We start from the raw sequence: 20,084 nt of genomic DNA, 5'->3' as shown, positions 1-20,084 counted from the left end.
AGTGGTGATAGGCATTTGGGCTGTAATGGAGAGTTCTCGAGAATATCTTAATATTTTGTATAAAGCCAGAGAAACCCAGAGTTTGCATCAGTGTATTGTAACTTAGTGCAGTGTGCCTGGCATTAAGAGCGGGGTTCATGTATTTGGCAGTTGATTCACAATTCAGTATACTCAGATACAGTAGTATAAACTCAGATGTACAACTCAAGAGCCATGTATTCGCAACCATTTGGGGCAGGACTCTCACTTAAACTGTATTATGAAGACAGAACCCTGTGGGATTGGTGCATCCTTCATAACTTTCTTACAGCTATTCATTTGATGGGGGAAGCTAGTCTCCTGCAGACAATCTAAAAACTTTACAATCAGCTCAAGTGCTCTTTGAAGACAGCGCTGTAGCACTCCAGTGTAGATCTGCCTAGCTACAAGGTCAAGCACAAGAAAATGCACTATAGGAAACAATTCTGCATCTTCATAGTGATGGACTGAATGATCTAATAGATCTTTTCCACATATAGATTCTATAATATCAAATGTCCTTGGGATTGGTAGGAGCTGGTAGGCATCCAGGTTCTCTGATTGTATGTTCCCTCTAGACTTAAGTCACAACCAGTTATTTTCCTTCCCTCAATTCCACATATTTCCACAGTCAAGAGAAAGGTATTTGCTTAGCATCAGAGAGTTTGCTCAATTGTGATCTTCCAATCTCCTGACCATGCCATTAGACCCAGCTTTCTTTCTTCCTCTATCACCAGGCCTTTCATCTTACAGGTAAAGTCAGATTCCCCAGGGAGATCCAGACTTATTCCATCTGAGAGTATGCATCTTGGCACCTCTTAATGTGGCTCTTCAATGCTCTGACAATGTGGGACAGTTTCCAGTGGAATGCAGGAAGTCGGCTACAAAAACGGTAGAGGAAGAATGGAAGAGGAAGAACTCCATAATGAGAGTTCACAATAGCAACATAGATATCTTGTCTTCGCCAACTCCCCAGATTCAGACTGTTTACCTAAAAATTCAGGTCTTGTTTTGGCTGCTTTTAAGGGCCAACTAAAAGTGGTAGTAGCCAATCATTTTATAGTATGGAAACCAATAATTTGGGTTTATTCAACTTGTTTTTTGAATGCTCTGAACTTCTGATCTGTGTTTACCATCTGGCTTGGGACCCTCCTGCTTCCTAAATGTAGAACTTGGTGATAACAAGAATATGTTTTGAAAACTCCATTTCTGTAAACAGAATATGATTTGAAAACTCCATTCAAATCATAGAATTTGAAAACTCCTTTACTCCTTTGCAAGTGTGGTATGAGAAACAAATTCGACCTTCTTGAATCCCTTTGCTTCAAGCTTCTCTGGCCAATTCACACTATGCTCCTTTAATGTCAAAATTACCACTCTAGTTCCAGCAAGCTCCAGGCATCCTGTGACTACTGCATATTTAGCAGCTCTTCCAGTGCTGTATTCTTTTTCTCATTAGTGTCTCCAGGCTTACTCTCATGATACCCAGACTACATCCAAGAAAACATCATGTCACGCTGTCAACACAATCTGTAGCATTTTCTGCATTTTTCTTGCCAAATCGGTATATGGTGCTGGCATTACGTTTTGGAATATCTTTGTGTGGCAAAGCAATAGTTTTGGCATGAATTCAGTATTAAGACTCACCAGCTTTCTGCTTCAAGCATTGACATCATCCTATCTTCTAATTGTAATATCTATACACTCTCTGATGAATTTTCAGTTGTCACTTTATTTTGGAAATTTCTCTGGGCTAATATGATAGTATCTTCTAGTTAATGTTGCAAACAGATCAGATTGATACTCTGCAAGACTATTCTCAGTCAAATTAAGGATAAGAGAATTAAAGATATCGTTTAGTGGCCTTCCTTATCCACATAGAAATATAATACAAGGAAGCAGGGGTGCAGTGAGCCCTTTAAAAGCATGTTGGAAGTTTCCATTTCCAACTGTTTTGTATGCATCATTATAGCTAAAAATTAATAGCTTCTGTATTCTTGAGTGAACTCATTAGTTGTTCTGTTCACAAACTATGACACTTAAACTCAAGAATTTTCAGATCACCCTTTCCTTTCTTCCCTGTTCTCTATACTTTCAATCTGTATTCATTTTCTTCATCAGTTATTTCAAGAACCCAACAAGACGAACCGTCAATTACTGAACTTTCCTCAAAATTAATGAATAAAATGGATACTTTGACCAAAGTTTCATGGACAACAGAGATGGGATTGTCCGAGAACAGAGACATGTTTCCTTCATTAGTATATCAATATCCTTGATTTCTGACCCAAGCAGTAAGAAAGTTATTTAATGCCATCCTAATTTCCAAGTGTGTCTTTACTAACCTTTAACAGAGGCATATATAAGAAGTTATTAATACAAGATGGCAGCAAAAAGACACTCAGATCTGCATCTGATCCATGTTAAAGCCCAAGAGGTAACCCATGTATCACAGGGTCCTTCTCACACTACCCTGTGAGCAGCACTGCCTAGTCTGTTTTTGTGGATTCCTATTCACGGACACACATAGTCTGTTTCTTCTTACACTACAGGTACCTTTTAATCCTCAGTTTCCAAACATGGCGGGACATAACACCGGTATACAGCAGGAGGAGCTTTCACACAGCTTTCTCTCCTCCATCTGAGCTCTCCCTTTACTTTCTGTTCCTCCCAATTCTGTAACCTCCCATTACTAAGCCAGTTATCTCAGTAGCCCAACAATTGCCACCAATTGTCGGTAACTCCACTAGGAACAGGTTGATTTATTTCAAATAGGCCTGTAACATCCTTTGTGACCAGGATGCTACAACTAGCACTCTGTCACATAGCTCCCCCTCCCTTATTTCAATTGAGACCTTTTCTGGCCTTTCTAGTCTGAGCCCTACTCTCTTTACAGGTCTGGGGTTCTGTTGGGGTTTCCTGGGCCCTCTCAGACTGGCCTTCCATGGGCTGCTGGTGAGGGTCTCCTGCCTTCCATCCACAAGACGTAAACTCAGAGAATGGAGATTTCCCCCTTGTGTCCATCTCTGCCCATAAGTCATCACACCAGTTGCATTCTATGGGCCTTTCCTCTAGTTTCCTTTTCTTCTGGTTTATATCTACTCTAGTAAGTTGTCCCTTCAGGGCCTCAGTGTCAGGATTCCTCTCCTCCCCTGACTTACTTTGCCCCAGGCTCAGGTAAGTTCACCTGCCAAGGCCGCTTTATCAAGACCCTTCTCTCCCTCCTTGGTATGTCTTTCATCCTGGGCCTTTCCCCAGCTTGCTTCTCCTGGCAGTTGGCCAAACCTCTGCTCTCCTGTGCTGGGTTACTCTGATCTTTCTCTCTTGGATGGTGAAAGGGCACACTGTTCACCACTGGACAGTGCCTCCTCCTGACCGTTCTGGGAATTAGCTCTGCCATGCCAATGCCTCTTCCTGCAGTTGCACTTTGTCACTCTCTGTCTTTCTCTCACTCTGAAGCTCCTCTCTTGCTCCAGGACCTGCAGCTTTCTCTTCATGACTCAGCCCTTTGGCTAGGTGACTAAGTGGTTTCTTCTTCTGGGGTAGAGTCCTCCAAAGTCTTTCTGCTCAAGTAGCATCAGGCTTTTCTCATGCCTGCCTCCCTGCCCCTGTCACTCCTGCAGCCTCTCTACACTATTGCCAGCTTCCTGGCTTTGTAGAAGCTCCTGCTTGTTCCCTCACAGGTGAGCTTCTTTCTAATCAAGGCTCTCCACACAGCCTAAATCTCCCTTGTTTGCTGCTTAATTGGTTGATTGGACCCACCTGGCCTAATTCATGTGTCTCTGGTCCGGTGTGTGATTACACCACATCCCATGAATCCACTTCCCCCTCCCTCTTCCTCTCAAGTCCTCCAGCATGTTATTCTCTCTGAGCTTGTTGTCTAGAATCATTTCACAGTGCACCTGGTAGATTACCTGGAGGGCCTACCATTGAGATTTCCTTATGCAGACCCATTGTTTGGATCTCCCTCTTTGTCTTCCGCTCTTTTTACATAAGGGGACAGAGTCCAGTCAGTTCCTATCATCACGGCACACGGCAACAATATTATCACACCCACTCTCTGCCACTTAAAATTTTCCTTCTCCTTCCAGTGGAACGACTGCCAGGGCATAAGTATTCTTTTTCCCATGTAGACAGTGAATTGTTATTGTCTCCCCATTCTGTTGCCACTGCAGTTTAACCAAGGTATTTCATACAAGGTTACACGTGACTGCTGAATCCACCACACCCCATGTGATTCTCCAGCCTACTTTGGCAGGAACTGTCATGGTCCTAGTCCTGCCTTTTATGCCCCCCCCCCCCAAAACTCCATGAACCCACAGTCCATGTATGGGCAGTCTTCCTTTAAATGTCCTTTGCCACCACATTGGTAACAAGCCACTAAGCGGGTGCTGTGGACACTCTTGTTTGCCTCTTGCATCCCCTTCCTAGGCTTCGATGAAGGTGGTTCCTCAACCATCCATTCCCCTGTCCCTAGTGTAGGGGAACGGAACTCTTTTCATGGAAAATCTGCTTCCATATACTCCTTTGTTAGTTTTACGTGACCCCTTAGTGATTCCTGATGACTTCGGACCCAAATTCTCGCAGCTTCGGGGAGGCTCTGCATAAACTGCTCATATATAATTGAGCCCCTTATGCCTCTGTGTCCTGTCTGTCTGACCTCAACCACCAATTGGCCCAGTCAGATAACTTTTGCACAAAAGCCTTGGGACATATCCCATCATTCCATCTGGTTATTCTGATTTTTGACAGTATTTTTCTGACGACCGGCCCACCCTGTCCAGAATAGTGGCCTTCAGCATATCATAATCTTTGGCTTGGTGCTCTCTCAGTGCCATATAAGCCTCTTGAGCCTTGTTGGTCAGATAAGGGGCTAGCCATAGTGCCCAGCCATCCTCGTCCCATCCAGCACTGATAGCCACCGGCTCACAAGTTAGCAAAAAAACCCATCAGGGTGATGCCTGGGGTGATCTTACATAGTCAAAGTTCCACTGCCTGATTTCCAGTTCCTTCACTAGAACTCACCAATCTGCAGGAGCTGCTGCTGTACACTGAGACTGCTCATTGATAAACTCCTGCAGTGCCCACTGCTGCTCCACCTGCCAACCCAGAAGTACATGCCTCTGTCTGCTAGGTATTCTACCTCTCTTTTTGTTGTTCAATTAACCAATGCAGCATCTAATCCATTGCTCCCCTGCCCTCACAGAGGTCACCTCTCAAGCCTCTTTCTCTTCACCAAGAGGGTTAAGATCATAGACAAGTCCCCACATGTCACAGAGTCCTTCTCATGCTACCCCGTGAGCAGCATTGCCTCGTTGGATTTTGTGGTCTGCTCACAAACACACACAGTTTCTTTTCCACCATGTGTGTCTTTAATCCTCAGTTTCCAAACATGGCAGGACATAGCACAGGTATACAGCAACAGCAGGAGGAGCTTTCACACAGCTTCCTCTCCTTTCCTCCACCCAGCTCACTCTCTGAGTTACTCTCAATCCTATATCTTCCCATTGTTCAGCCAATCAGTTTATTAGCCCATCAGTTGCCACCAAATGTCAGTAATCCCCACCAGTAACAGTTGATTGATTCCAGTTAAGCCTACAGTCTTCTCTCTATTGCAGCAACTTCAGTGACCAGGGTGCTACAACTAGCATTGTGTCATACCATGGCAGAACTAACCATGACTGACGATAAAATATTTCTTAGATCTTCTAAAAAGTAATCTCCAGACTTGCTTCCTTCCTGAAAGAACAATAATTACAATTAAATGCTGTACTCTGAAATAATGAAAACTTTGTATGCAACCCTATAGATTTGCACACAAAAAAATTCCTCAGCAAACTTGACTGTATCCTATTGAATTCTTAGCAGAAAATTAATAAATAGTATATGGCTACATTTTCATATTCATACTTCAATATCACAGTTCGCTCTGGGACAGAGTTAGAGAACTGGGACAGTCACTGATTGAACCCATGGCCATTTCCCCTTTTTTGTTTTTGAAAAAGGAAAGCTGCTTGTATAACACTAACCAACGATGTCTACAGATAGCAATATAGCCTTTCAAATAAAATCTTTATGCTGCAACCCTGAGAAGATCTGACTAGTATGGAATTTCCAGATTTGCCTTTTCCATCTTGTGTCTTGTTGAAAGGATAAATGTGATTTTAAAACAGACTGATCAAATAAATGAAATAGACAAGCTGTAAAAGCTGTGCATTTATGCTCACTTCAGAGACCTGTAAGCATACCATTAGCTCACAAAGCAGCAATGGTCTTCCAAGTAGATGTCACATAGATCATGTTAGTCTCTAGGTAACATAAACCATTGACTCTCCAACTATCCTCACTCATTTTTATATCTTTCACAGTGAACTAAGCAAATGATAAGAGCTCTTTCTATTCTACTAATCTGTTTCAATGGTGCTATTTTCCATTTCCTGCTTGAAAGAAATAACTTCATTTATATTACCATTCTGAAAAAAGCTGTAGCAACTTCTGAGAAGATCCATAATCATTAGATTCTGCTTAGTTTTAATAATCAGATTTTAACTTTCTAGAATTTTTAGAAGTTGAAAGATGCAATTTACTATGAAGCGTATGGGCCAGATCCTCTGTTGGAATAATTCAGCATAGTTCCATTGAGGTCATGAAATGGTCATAACTCTCTATGTTCTTGTCTACTTCTTTAATTCTTACCCCTTTGGACATGTGAGATTAAGGTCTGAATTTGAATATTTCTGATCCTTGCTAACAAATGAGAAATTAATAGCTTTATAATGCTATTATTTATGAATAATCTATAAAGCTGTACTGATTTACACCTATTTGAGATCTGGCCCATAGACTGCATAGTAAATTTAAATCGTCAACTTCTACAAATTCTAAACATTTAACATTTGGTCATGGAAAATAAGTAGATTCTGAGAATTTACGGTCTTCTCATGGATTTTTACATGATAATGTAAATGAGATGGTAGCTCGTCAAATTGTAACGATAACATTGAAACTGTAAAGTGAATCATGAATTTAAAACAAAAATTTATGTCTGCCGGAACAAAAACTAATATAAGCAAAAAACATATTAAAAAGGAATATTAATCCAATGTAACAAACAAATAATGTATATTAGTGGCACCTGCTCATCTCTGATTTATGACATTGGAAGCAAATATGTAAAACATATTTTTTAAAATGGTTTGGCCAAAAACAGATTTTCAAGAGTGTGTTATGTTACAGCATACAGTAGTAGCTCTGAAGTTCAAGCCATCAGTCATATCTTTAAACTGACTCATGAAGTCAGTTTAATAGTATGACTGATGGTTTGTACCTTAGAGCTATTTCTCTATGCAATAATGTAACATTTTCAATATTTTTTTTAATAAATGCCGTTATTCAAACAAATTATCTATCCCATTTATACAAGAACTAGGTCTGCCCACTTCCAAGTGCACTTCCAAATGGGCAGTGACTGTATTGAGAAGGCCTAACACCTAGATAAATAAGAAATTTTCATTCTTTTCTTTTGCCAGTCTAGTGAAGGTTTTGCTTGCTGGGCAGGCTAGGTCAAGAGATTAATTTCAGTTTTTTTATACATTTAGTTTTTGACCTCAGCAACTCTGACAAGTGTAATTATAAAACGTACCCTATGGTTAAACTTGGCAGAAATCGATTTTTATTTTTTTTATAATTTGGACAGTTATCAATATTGATATTTAAGCATTTTTAATATTTTACTGATTTTAATTTTCACAGTTGTGTGAAACTATGGGTGAAAAGCATTTATATTTTATCGATTGTAAATTTTCAGTTGCTAGAAATTGTGTGTGGGTAGACAGCAGGGGGGTCAGACAATAATTATTTAATAGATGTTGAAATTCAAAAAAGTAAATTTTATATCCATTAAAACACAAATTATCCACATCATATCTCAAAATATACAAAATAAATATCCTTAAATAAAACTCTACATTCTCAAGCAGCATTTTTATTACTTTACTTATTTGTACATTTCTATTACTGATAGAAATATTTTTCCATTGGTTTGAGTGTGTGTACAGTGAATTGATGTATACTGACATTTACTGATAAAACTAAAGTCTGCTTATGGTGTTTATATGCAGTACTTGTATGTTGTTATCAGACCTACCTTTCTTATTATGACGACTTAGTCCAACCATTTCCTTTATTTGTGCCTATTTGATAGGCATACCTAACTGAGCTAAAGAAGCAAGTAGAAAATGGAATAGTTGGGTTATTTGCTCTAAAGGAGATCTTGTTCTATAAGTGTTGCTTCTTCCTCTTTTTGCTGAACTACAAGTACATATATCATTTTCTTTCTTTTGTTGGTTTTGTTGGCACACTCAAGTAAAGAAGACAGATATTGCATCCTTCTTTTCTCTGGAGGAATGCTTTTTGGACCAAATTCCGCATTCCCTAATTGGGGAAACTTCTTACTGAAGTCAGTAGAAGTTTTGCTTGACAAAGAAATGCAGTGTTTGGATCATAGTGACTGGGCGAGACTTCTGAAAATTCCTCTTGGACCCTGTAGATAGGGTGAAGTCCATATGATAAGGGTATTGCAGCATGCAAAAGAAACTAAAACAAAAAATGTATGGATATAAAAGAGTTACACAACATTTCCAAGTGGTTCATACTCCAATAATAAAGTGTTTCCTTTTTTCTATGTAAAGAAAACAACATTCATTTAATCCTTTAAGCTAATTATGGTTGTCAGTGTTGTTAATATCAAGAAGCAAAAGGGCACATATGTAGTTTTACTGTATCTTTTTACAAATTAACAATGTATAACTCAATTTAATATTACTTTTTAGAATGTTTTGAAAGTCATAATTTCAATAAATACTTTTGAACTGATTAAATTATAGGCCGAGCTGGTAACTATGCTACGGGTAAGGCTGCCTAACGCTTTCCTTTATAAGACTCTGTCCTTCTTCAAGTCATAGCATACGTCCATTCCACTGGAGGTGTGCATGCAATTCATGCACAGTTGTTGGAGCTTTTCCCTCAGCAGTACCCAGGAGGGTGGCACGAGTGCTTTCTGCTGGCTTGTGCCACTGTGCATAGTTATAAAGGGTGGAGCCATCCCTTACACACACTCCCAGTTCCTTCCTACCATCTGTGATGGTTGTTGGAGATGCTATCCTTGCATTTGCGAGTCCTACCCTCTTTAGTGTAAATAGTATCTGTTCTGTTAGTTTTAGGCTAGTTTAGAGTTTTTGTACATAGTTTTGGATATAAGATTAAGTTTAGATTAGTAGTTAGTACCTTGGATTCATTGGTTCCCATTTGGGTATAGATACCAAACTCAGGCCTCATTCTCCCAGCTTCAGGTCCTGTTACTCTTATAGCAAGTCTATCCCAATGAGTGACCTGCACCCCAGCTGCCTGAAGTATCTGGGGAAGGAGCATGTGAATGACAAATGTTACATTCATAGGGGGTTCAAATCCCACGCAAAGAAAGGCAGGGCAGCCAGACTTAAGTGTCTGCTGATGGAGTCTGCACTTCGTCCATCATCAAAGCCTTCCCCCTCGATGTGGGTACTGAGCATGTCCACATTTGTTAGGAGTGCTCCTCCTGATCTGACTGAGTTGAGAGGCAGATCTTCAGTGCCAGTAATGAAGATGAGACAATATAAGTCTCCTAAAGACTCAGTACTGCAGTTTTCAAAATCTTCAGGGCAGGCACCAAGTAGAGGCAAGGACACAGAGGTGCACTCAAAGAAGAGGCACTCCCAGACGCAGTCCTTAAGCCAACAAGGGTCATTGACTCCACCCTAGGACTGGCCCTTTGAGACCAGTCCCTTCAAGTACTGGCCACGTCATCATCAGCAGCTTTCAGTACTGCAGAGCCAAGAGCCTTTTGCTGGTGCTGTCTATGCCCAAAACTAATGAGGCAGCTCAGGAATTGTTGAACCTGTCAGTTCTGGTTCCCCCAGCTGTTCAAGACTCCCACCTGGTATCGATGTCTAATGTACAATTTTCTACTGTTCCAGCTCCAATCCTGACACACCATTTGATATTGGCAGATGCTACCTGTCAAAGGGGTTCCATCTAGCAGGAAGCCAGGAATGATCTCGCTGGTACCTCCATCTCCAAGCTCAGAACTAGTCTCTCCAGTACCAATGGTGTCAGCTCCTCCTTAGTTGGAAGAAGCAGAGTCTTCATCAGACTCCAAGGTCAGCTCTTACTTGTCTTGGCATGGATATGTTCAGCAGCATCTGTGAGGTGCCTGCCCATTGTGAAACTGGCCAAGCCTCAGCATTCCAAAGACATCAATGTTCTGGACATAACTGGGTCCCACCTCCATATCAATGGCCCTTTTGGAATTCTTGGGGCTTCCCTCCACAATCTAGAGTATTTCTGTTCCCTTCCATCCTTCAGCTAGGTGTCAGGAACATCTTCAACAGGGTCACCATCTGCCCACCCCTGGTACCAGGACTGGTGCTGTACATAAGGAAGTTCATGCTCTGGATTACCCTATAGAAAAATTGGAGGAGGCGCCACCTCAGCAACCCTTGGCCTCTACTCTTTTGTCACCTGATGAGGCAGTGATAAGAGTCTGCTTCTTCCCCACCTGATAATTTTGGAGCTCATCAGGACTTGTTGAAGAAGGTTGCTGTAGCTCTGGATATCCATCCAAATGAGGTACAGGAAAAGTAACAGAGGCTGGTGGACATTTTGGCCTCGCCTGTCAGGGCAGTATAGCAGGCCCCGTTTTTCCTGTCTCCCACTAAAAAAAGGGTAGAGAGAAGATATTGCGTCCCTTCGCAGAGGTTCGAGTGTTTCTCTAACTATCCCCTTCAGGGTTCCCTGATAGTCTCTGCTGCTAACAAAAAAGAGAGACAGGGACACCAGATCTTGACACCAAAGGGAAAGAAGCTGGACCTATTTGGAAGGAATCTGTATTCCACAGGAAGTTTACAGTTTAGAATTGCAAACCAGCAGGTTCTGCTGGGTTGGTATGATTTTAGCCTGTGGGATAACATCTTAAAATTTAAGGACAGGCTTTTGGATGAGGTAAAGCAGGAGTGGAGGAGGCAAGTTAGTTGCCAGAATGGCCTTGCAGGCAAGTCTAGATGTGGTGGACTCTGCGGCTTGAGCTATCACTATACAGTGCTCCTCATCAGCTGCAGTCATCAGGTCTTCCCCGTGAGGTTCAACAAATGATCCAAAACCTCCTGTTTGAAGGCCCCTCACTTTTTTCCCATAAAGACTGATGAGCGGCTCTAGAGTCTTAGGGATTTAAGGAAGACCCTTAAGTCTCTTGTATTTATACAACAGTGACAAAAAGAAAGCCATTCCACTCACAGATTCCCCGCTGTTCACACCTTTCATTCCTTGTACCCAGAACCTATCCAGAGAAAGGGGCAGATGTTATAAAGTGTGGCCTCCATCCTCCTCCTCTTCTGCAGCTGCTGGTTCATCTAGGCAAGCTGGGCCTTCTAAACAAACATTTTGGTCTGTTGGTCAAGAGTGGTCTACCATTTCCCAGAGTTCCATCTTTCTCTACCCCACTGTTTGCAAACCACCTGTCCCACTTCATAAGAGCGTGGTCCCGCATCACTATGGATCAGTGGGTTCTAAGCACAGTGAAACTGGGATACACCCTTCAATTGGTTTCTGTTCCTCCTTCCCACTCCCATTTCCCATCCCTCTTCAGGGCCTTGGAAGAAGTGCCTATGTAGCTCAGAGGAAAGGGATTTTTATTCCCTATAGTTCTTAATCCTGAAAGCGAGGGGGGGGCACCCTAGACTTATTTTACATATAAGAGAGCTAAACAAGTTCCTAAAGAAAATAAAATTCTGGATGGTCACTCTAGTTTCTATAATACCTTTCCTGGGACTGATATGCTGCCCTCAACTTAAAAGATGCTTATTTTCATGTGACAATTCACCAGAGCCACCAAAAATTCCTCAGGTTTGTTGCCAATGGATCCCATTACCAATTCAGAGTGCCGCCTTTTGGCCTGTCAGCAGCTCCTTTTGTGTTTACAAAGTACATGACCATGATAGCAGCATTCCTGCAAAAGTCAAGAGTCCATGTAAGTTCCTTACCTTAGGGTGACCATACATCCCTTCCTGGCCGGGACAGTCCCTTTTTTAAGCCCTGTCCTGGCCATCCCGACATTTTTTTTTTTTTTTTTTTTTTTTTGGCAAAAGTGGGCATTTATCCCATTTGCTCTTGCCGACTTGATCAAATGTCCACTTTTGTCAAAAAAAAAAAGTGGGTGCTATGGGAGGAACGTGTGGGGGAGTGAGTGGCTATGTCCACCTCACACAGGTGGTGAAGCAGGTCTCCACCGAGGGGCAGACAAGGCTTGAGGGAGCACCTTGTGAGGGAGGCAGGCAGGGCTGTAGTGAGTGGCTCGGGCCAGCCCCCATGGCGGGGAGGGAGGCCCTCATGTCAGCCCCACACCATGTTCCGTTCTCCCTTTGGGAAATATGGTCACCCTACCTTACCTAGATGACTGACTAGTAAGACAGTAGTCCAGGTCTTTGGTAGTGTGCAGTGTGCTCATTATACAGTCCACCATCAACACACTGGGGCTGTTAATCACTATGGAGAAATCTATCCTGACTCCTGTTCAGCAAATAGAATTTATTGGGGCAGTTCTCCCAAAATCCTACAAAGGCCAAGGCTTTCCTGCTGGGGTTGAAATTCCAAAAAGGCAAGTCATTGCTCTAGATCGAAAGGCACATCCCGTCACTACAGAGTGAAACTGCCTCAGGCTTCCAGGGCACATTGTGGAATGCACTTAACATGGTACAGCATGCCAAGCTGCACTTCAGGAAACTACAAGGGCGGCCAGCTTCAGTGTATTCACCAGCACATCATCTTATGGACATGGTGGTTCAAGTACCTACTCAGGTTTTGTCCTCCCTGTATTGGTGGACAGAACCCTCAGATGTTTTCATGGGAGTTCCCTTTGCTCCTCCACAATGAACATTCACCCTATTACAGAAGTGTCAGCTCCAAACTGGGGAGATAACTTAGGTCCCTTACAGACTCAAAGTCTTTGGTCTATCCAACATCTAAAGCTCAATATAAATGTGAGGGAGTTTCAAGCCATCCATTTGGCTTGCACAGCATTCCTTCCATATATCAAGGGGCAGAATCTGGTGGTGCTCACAGGCAACACAGCAGCCATGCTTTATATAAACAAACAAGTGGACTCAGTCAATGAAATTATGCCAAAAAGTGTATCTGCTTTGGGATTTCTGCCTGTCCCATCAGCCTGAAAGCTGCTTACATTCCAGAGATTCAGAATGCCCTGTCAGGTCACCTAAACAGGTCATTCACAAGTCACCATGAGTGTTATCTTCGTCCAGATGTGACCAAGTTCATTTTCAGCTGGGGGTTGGAGACTCCTCGAGTGGATCTATTTGCAACAAGAGCTAACAAAAATATTATTTCTTTTGTTCCCAAGTGGGTTACAGCCCAGGTTCATTGACATATGCCTTCTTGCTATCATGGATAAAGAGCCTGCTGTATGACTTCCCTCCAGTTCCACTCCTGCCCAAGGGCTTATCAAAAATCAAAAAAGATCATGCTCACCTTATACTTATAAACCAAGCATGGCCCCATCAGCATTGGTTCTTGCCTTTACTAGCCCTATCAGTCAGACCTTCACTATCACTTCCATGGGACACAGATGTGATCTACCAGGACCATGGCTGCCTCCTTCATCGCAACCTACAGGCGTTCCATCTGGCAGCTTGGATGCTTCAGGGATGACTCCCTTAGAGTCCTATTCAACATATATTAGACTCTTATGTTTCAGAAGCATAAAAGGGTTAACTACTAGTTCCATCAGAGTCCACCAAGTGGCTATCTCAGTTTTCCACCCTTCAGTGGCTAACCACTCATTTTTTTTCAATGTTCTGTCCATCAGGTTTCTGAAGGGTCTGGACAGATTCTATTTACAGGTACATAGCCTGATGTCCCCAAACAACTTAAATTTTGTTCTAGCGAAGTTGGTGGATCCTCCTTTGAGTCACTGGAAGTTGTTCTCTATTACAACTTTCTATGAAAGTGGCTTTTTTGGTTGCTGTTCTCAGAGAACAACAGTTACAGAAAATGTTAAGTAACTGTTTATTTTTAGTTGCTTATAACTTTGCCAAACTGAACTGCCTTTATACTTAGAATCATAGTTGAAAGTACTATGGTAACTTTTTATTTTTAGCAAATGAGGAACACACACAAAAAGTAACAATACACTTTTTAAAAATTCTCTAAAACATCACTACAACAGTTTTTCTCTAAAATACCTGGCTTAAAATAGCTGATGTGGTATGGTATGAGAGTTTCATTTGACTTCATTTAGGTTATCTACATAACTAATTTATGGCTTTGAAATTTGTTTGGCATGACTTCATTACTTATGAATGGCAGAGCCACAAGTGAAACATGCAGATCAAAGTTCATCCCAAATGAGCTCTGAGGAAACCTTTATACAGTACGCCACCATGCTATTGTGGCATTTATGTACCATTATCTGGTGATGGCATCCATGTAGTAAATTCCTTTATTTAGCCAACAGTGGGTTAATTTGTACAACCATGTGATAAACTCAATAGAATTTGCATCTTTAGCCATCTAGCCTTCTCTAAAGTGCACTAATTCATTTCTTCTAGGAATACTTCTAACATTACAAATTCCTTCTTTCCCTCTATTAATAAATTATGGCCATCCTCTCAAATGAGTGCTAATAAAACCATTATGCCACAACACACCATCAGAAATATAAGGGTTTTACTGAAAATTGGTTTTGATTTGCCCAAATAACGTGCCTTATAAATCACACATTACATATGCGTAGTAAATATTTATGACTGATTACAGTATTTTTAAAAGTGATTGTTTAACTCTGAGAGAGAAGGTAAGATACATTTCTCTTGCATGTAAGTTATCTATGTATGCAAACATTTACTGAAGATTTTTAGTGAATGAGAAAAAGATCAATCTCTGTGCATCTTGAAAGTGGATAATGAGCCATGTACAGAAGTCCAATAAATAAGTCCTATTTTATTTACTGTACCTTTTTGAAGGTGTTCATTATTTAAATACACAATTTGTATGGTACTTAGTGATTGGTTGGTAGTCTGCATAAGCATTGCCTCATTCGCTGAATGTCCTGTTATATATATTATTTTCATGGACTCTGTGTCCTGGAAGTAATACTACAAGATTTTATACATGTATATAACATTTCAGAAAAGAATGGTATTTATATATTGCATTATTTGAGAATTAGTTTCTTATTTCAAAACTATATTGTAATTAATATGCACAGCGGGCATATTTAAGGTTGCACACGCAGACTTAACTTGACATTGTCTGACTTGAATGCTTAACCGTGCAGCCTTAATATATCCTTTTAACACACACCTTTTGATAGATTATATATTACTGAACTGCATGAAGTAACATTCAGTGGTGTGAATGTCATTAAAGGTATAGAACTAGATGAATTGGCAGTGGAGAAGTGGATGGCAGTACAACTGGGTTGACTTGAACAGACAAAAAACTGGGTATTAAATGATTCCTTTTCTACTCAGTATTAAGAAATATACAATGATAAATCTAGAGTCAAAACTAAGAGAAGTGCATAGTAATCATAAGCTACAAAACAGTATGGATTTTTGGAATACTATGGATAATTCTGAACTGTGTGTGTGAGAGAGAGAGAGAAAGAGATCTTCAGAGCCTTGTCTTTTTACTGTGAAGTGTATTTTTGTATAGTATATGTTTACAATGCAATATAAGGGCCTGATGCAATGCCTATGGAAGTCAGTGGTTCCATTGACATAAAAGGATGCTAGCTCAAGCTATAAATTATTAATTGTGCTTTTATATTAAAGAGGGTATTACAGAAATTGAGAAAGTACAGAATTTTTCTTAATGTAGCTCAACTATGGTCAGAAATAAAGCGAATTAGAAAGGATGTTAGAGATGGGTACAATTTTGTGTTCAGCTTTCTGAGAAAAATCTCATGCACAGTGAAATGATGCACTCATACAGTGACTTGCACTGTTGGGTTACAAGGAAGTGCCTGGCCAAATACTGAACTCTAACACTGTCCCTATGCCAGAGCCACCTAAGACTTGGTTATTATTCAAAAGTTCCCAAAAGTAATTCAAATACTTCGGTTTCTCCATTAGAATTCAGAGGACAGCTTCTACACATTTCTAAAGGATTTGTTGATTTGGAAACTCCAGTAGATTGCTTACTTCTGGACAAAAATAGTATAGTTAAGAATGTCAGAATATATCAGTTCAGGAAAATCCATAGGAAGAATTAAAAGGTTTGGAGGTGGACTGGTTCCAATTTATCACCTTAGGAATTGCAAGTCTCTGGAAGGCAGCTGCTTTCCTCCTTCCTTTCATCTCAAGAAATAGTGCTGTAGCATGAACCCCAGGGTTCAGAAAACCACTGCAAAAGGTGTGCTAGTTGGAGTCATGGTTACAATGGGTTTGAAGATTTATTGCAACCATTGCTGCCAATTTTTTTAGTTATTTAGACTTTTAAGAAATTCCTACACCTGTATGTTGTAACCACTGTGGGATTCTCAGTGATTCCTGATATGTTTAGATTTAATAAACATAGGAATTACCACACTGGATCAGACCTGTGGTTCATCCAGTTCAGTTCCATATATCTGACGATGGCAACTACCAGATGCTCAGAGGAAGATACAAGAAACCTCATAATGTGCAATTATGGAATAACCTACCCATTGAGGAATTTTCCTCACAAACCTTGTTAGTTAGTGTTGGTACATGCACTGAAGCATGATGGCTTTATATACTTTTATAAAATTTTATTTTTATCTTATCTAATGTAACTGTAGATGTTCTTATCCATATGAAACCCTTCCTGTCCAAGGGAAGATATGCATGTTTTCCTGCATACTTTAGAGAGACTTCTCTCTTAGATCTCACAATAAATTTACTTTAGAGAGGCAGTATGTTGAATATCAGTGATCTCCAACCATGTGTCCTAAGACAAGATTTCTGGACCGGCAGAAAATGGTTTCCTGAACAAGTAAACTGTTCTTTCTTATGGCAAAGCTGTTGGAAGAGGTATTCAAACTACAGTACATCAGAGCCTTTTCCATAGCTTAATATACTCAGCACTTCCATCAAAAACTAGTCCCTTTGTTTTTCTGAGACTCCTTCCAGGCCTCGTGATACTTTTTAGGTTCCTTTTATATGTCTGGCTTATCAATGTGCCAGACACCATCACCCTCAAAGTGATGTCCCCCAATTATCTCCATCAAAAGGATGTGGGTCTTTCTCTACTGTTTTCTCCAAAATTACTCTACAGTGTAATTACTATTTTAGATACAGAACTTATATTCCTGTTTACTTCTGGTTTTGTACTTGTTCTGAGGGTCAAATTACCATTTCTGTTAAGTGCCCATAGGTTGGAAGTAAAAAGTTCAAATGTTTTGTCCAACTACAGAGTGCACCTTTTTAATAGGATGAACATATTTCCCAAAGGGAAAACGGGACATGGTGAGGGGCTGACCCGAGGGCCCTGCTCATGGGAGCTGGCCCGAGCCACTCACTTGAGCCCTGCCTGTCCCTCACGTGAGGCACTCACTCAAGCCCTGTCTGCCCCCTGCACTCTGAAACCATGCCTGCCCCCCTGCTAGAGAGCTGCCTCCCCACCTGTGCTGGGCAGGCATCAGCACTTGCTCCTGCACACGTTCCTCCCACCGCACCCCACTTTTTTGACAAAAGTGGGCATTTGATCAAGCTGGCAAGAGCAAACGGGACAAATGCCCACTTTTGCCAAAAAAGTCGGGACGGCCGGGACAGGGCTTAAAAAAGGGACTGTCCTTGCCAAAACGGATGTGTGGTCACCCTACTCTTTGAGAAAGGCAAGTACCACTTTTAAAGATAATTAAAGACTTCTTTTAAAAGGTGACTGTATTTATGAAACCTCATTCCCTCTGTCTGTTAATTTACCTTTCTTTTTATTCCCCTCCAAGAGCATCCTTACCCCAAGCATGTTGTGAATTTTTTCTGTTTTCTCTCTAACTCCTCCACCCCTTAGAATATTTTGCTCAAACTCTATCATACCATTTAGGGTTTCACTCTTCTACCACTGGGGATTTTTCCTTATCCCAGCTCTCTTGAGTTCTCCCCCACTTGGCTGATCCTTTATCCCCTTTCTCTTGTCCCCTTCCCTTTTTCTGTTCTTCCCCTTTTAGGATCCTCTCCCACCTTTTATCTTTCTCCCTTCTTAGGGATCCTTTTGTCTCCCCTCCCTCCCTCTCTGTTCTCCTTCCCACCCTTTTCTTTGTTTTTCCTTACCCCTTCTCCCATTCTCCACTTCTTCCTTGCGGATTCTTCCCTCTCTCTGTTCTCCCACCCACCTCTTTAGGGATTCTTTCTTGTCCCTCTTTCTGTACTCCCTCCACCGCTGGAGGAATCTCTTCACCTTCTCCTGCTTCTCTTCATCTCCACTCCCTTGCCCCCCCTTGGAGATTTTCCTTTTGGGTCCTGTACTCTGGAGAAAGTAGAAACAGGGAAGGAGCTGCTTCTCTGAATCTGTCAGTAGGGGGCCTTGTTTTGAACAGCTTCCCTGTGAATTTCCCATGTAGACAAGCCCTTACTTTAAGCACCCAAGTAGTCCCACTGAAGTCAGTAGGACTATTCAGGGGCTTATTTAGATATATTCTTAACTGCCTTGCTGAATCAGGGCCTCAATGTACACACAAATGGCTAAATACCCAAATTATATATGTGATTGCACATACATTTGTGCCTGCAGTAGTGTTGCTGAGTTCTTTAAGAGTTGAGTGCAGAGTTGAGTGCAGTTGAGTGCATTTTGTTTTATGTTTTTTGACAGTGTTCTCTATATCTTGTAAATGTTGTAAAAATGTCAATTGTAGGATACATAAGAAAAATTCAGATTGGTTTTAAAATCAAATCTCCCCATAATTTTATTTTATAAAAATTGCAAATAAAGCATTAAAGTAGTATTTAAATAAATGTTAATTAATTGTGCAAATGGATTGACTAAGTTTAGGTATGCAATTAGATGACTAATTATGTTGAAAATCCAAGTGCATACTAAAATAGATGACTGCGCCCCCAGGCTCATCTAGTTGTTCCCATTCACTTATTTAAGCATGTAGTATTATCTTTGATACAAAACATCCCCCATTACATATTTTTAAAGCTTATGTGAGCATAACCGCAGTACAAAATAACTCTTTTACTCATGTAACAGAAGTTCATCTTTTTGAATATTTAGGCTCCTATCATACAATAGATAGTAGAGTGCAGACAGACTATATTCTGTTTGCATGGACCCTATCGAAAGCCAGTGGGCTCCACATTGATGTAGCAGTCTGCTCACAGGCTATCAACTACAGGATCGGTGCCTATGTTTTCTGACCTCTGTTTGACTGGAACTACAAAAAATAAAAGGTGTACTATGTATGAGTAAGAGCAGAATACAGCTCTAAAACTATTAATCTATAGTTAGTGGCATCTTTTATTATAATTAATATATTGCTTTCTGTCTTCCTCCCCAATTCTGTAGGAAGGGGTATTTTCTTGTTCTAAGTATGTGATTTTGATGGTGTTAATTGAAGGAAGGAGAGGTCAGAGAAAGTAATCTACTGAGTACAGTTTATTTACAGAGGACCCATTTCCTCAGAATTTTACTCCCACTGAATTAGAAACTTGTCATGTAGGTAAAGATTACTCACATTGTAGAAAAATGTGCAAAACAGAGTTCTTAGTCACCTCCTGCAGCACTGACTCAGGTAAGAAATCCCATTGTATTCTGTGGACTGAGTAAGGGCTGCAAGACTAGCCCACATCTGAGGAAAAAGTTGTAGGCCAAGCACATGAAAAGAAAGACAAAGAAGCTAAAAATAAAAGTTAGTGTGAAAAAAGACAAAGTATTTAATTGAAAAGTATAAAATATTAAATGTGGAAAATGTGAACTCTAGGTAATGTTTTAGTGGTCATATAGAAAATAGGGGAAAGGACATAAATTGCAAGTAAGAGGAGAATTCAGAATGA

At 40.8% G+C, this 20,084-nt stretch overlaps 1 protein-coding gene across 1 annotated transcript in view; it reads left to right on the top strand.

Annotated features, from left to right (window-relative positions):
• The window catches only part of TTC29 (tetratricopeptide repeat domain 29), a 201,949-nt gene that overhangs the window by 130,006 nt on the left and 51,859 nt on the right, over nucleotides 1-20,084 (top strand). The gene's annotated exons all lie outside the window — the stretch shown is intronic.

This window comes from Eretmochelys imbricata, chromosome 4 (genome assembly GCF_965152235.1).
Source record: "Eretmochelys imbricata isolate rEreImb1 chromosome 4, rEreImb1.hap1, whole genome shotgun sequence".
In the NCBI taxonomy this organism is placed as follows: domain Eukaryota; kingdom Metazoa; phylum Chordata; order Testudines; family Cheloniidae; genus Eretmochelys; species Eretmochelys imbricata.
Note: the sequence above shows the minus strand (reverse complement) of the source record. Positions and strands in the feature narration are given on the sequence as shown.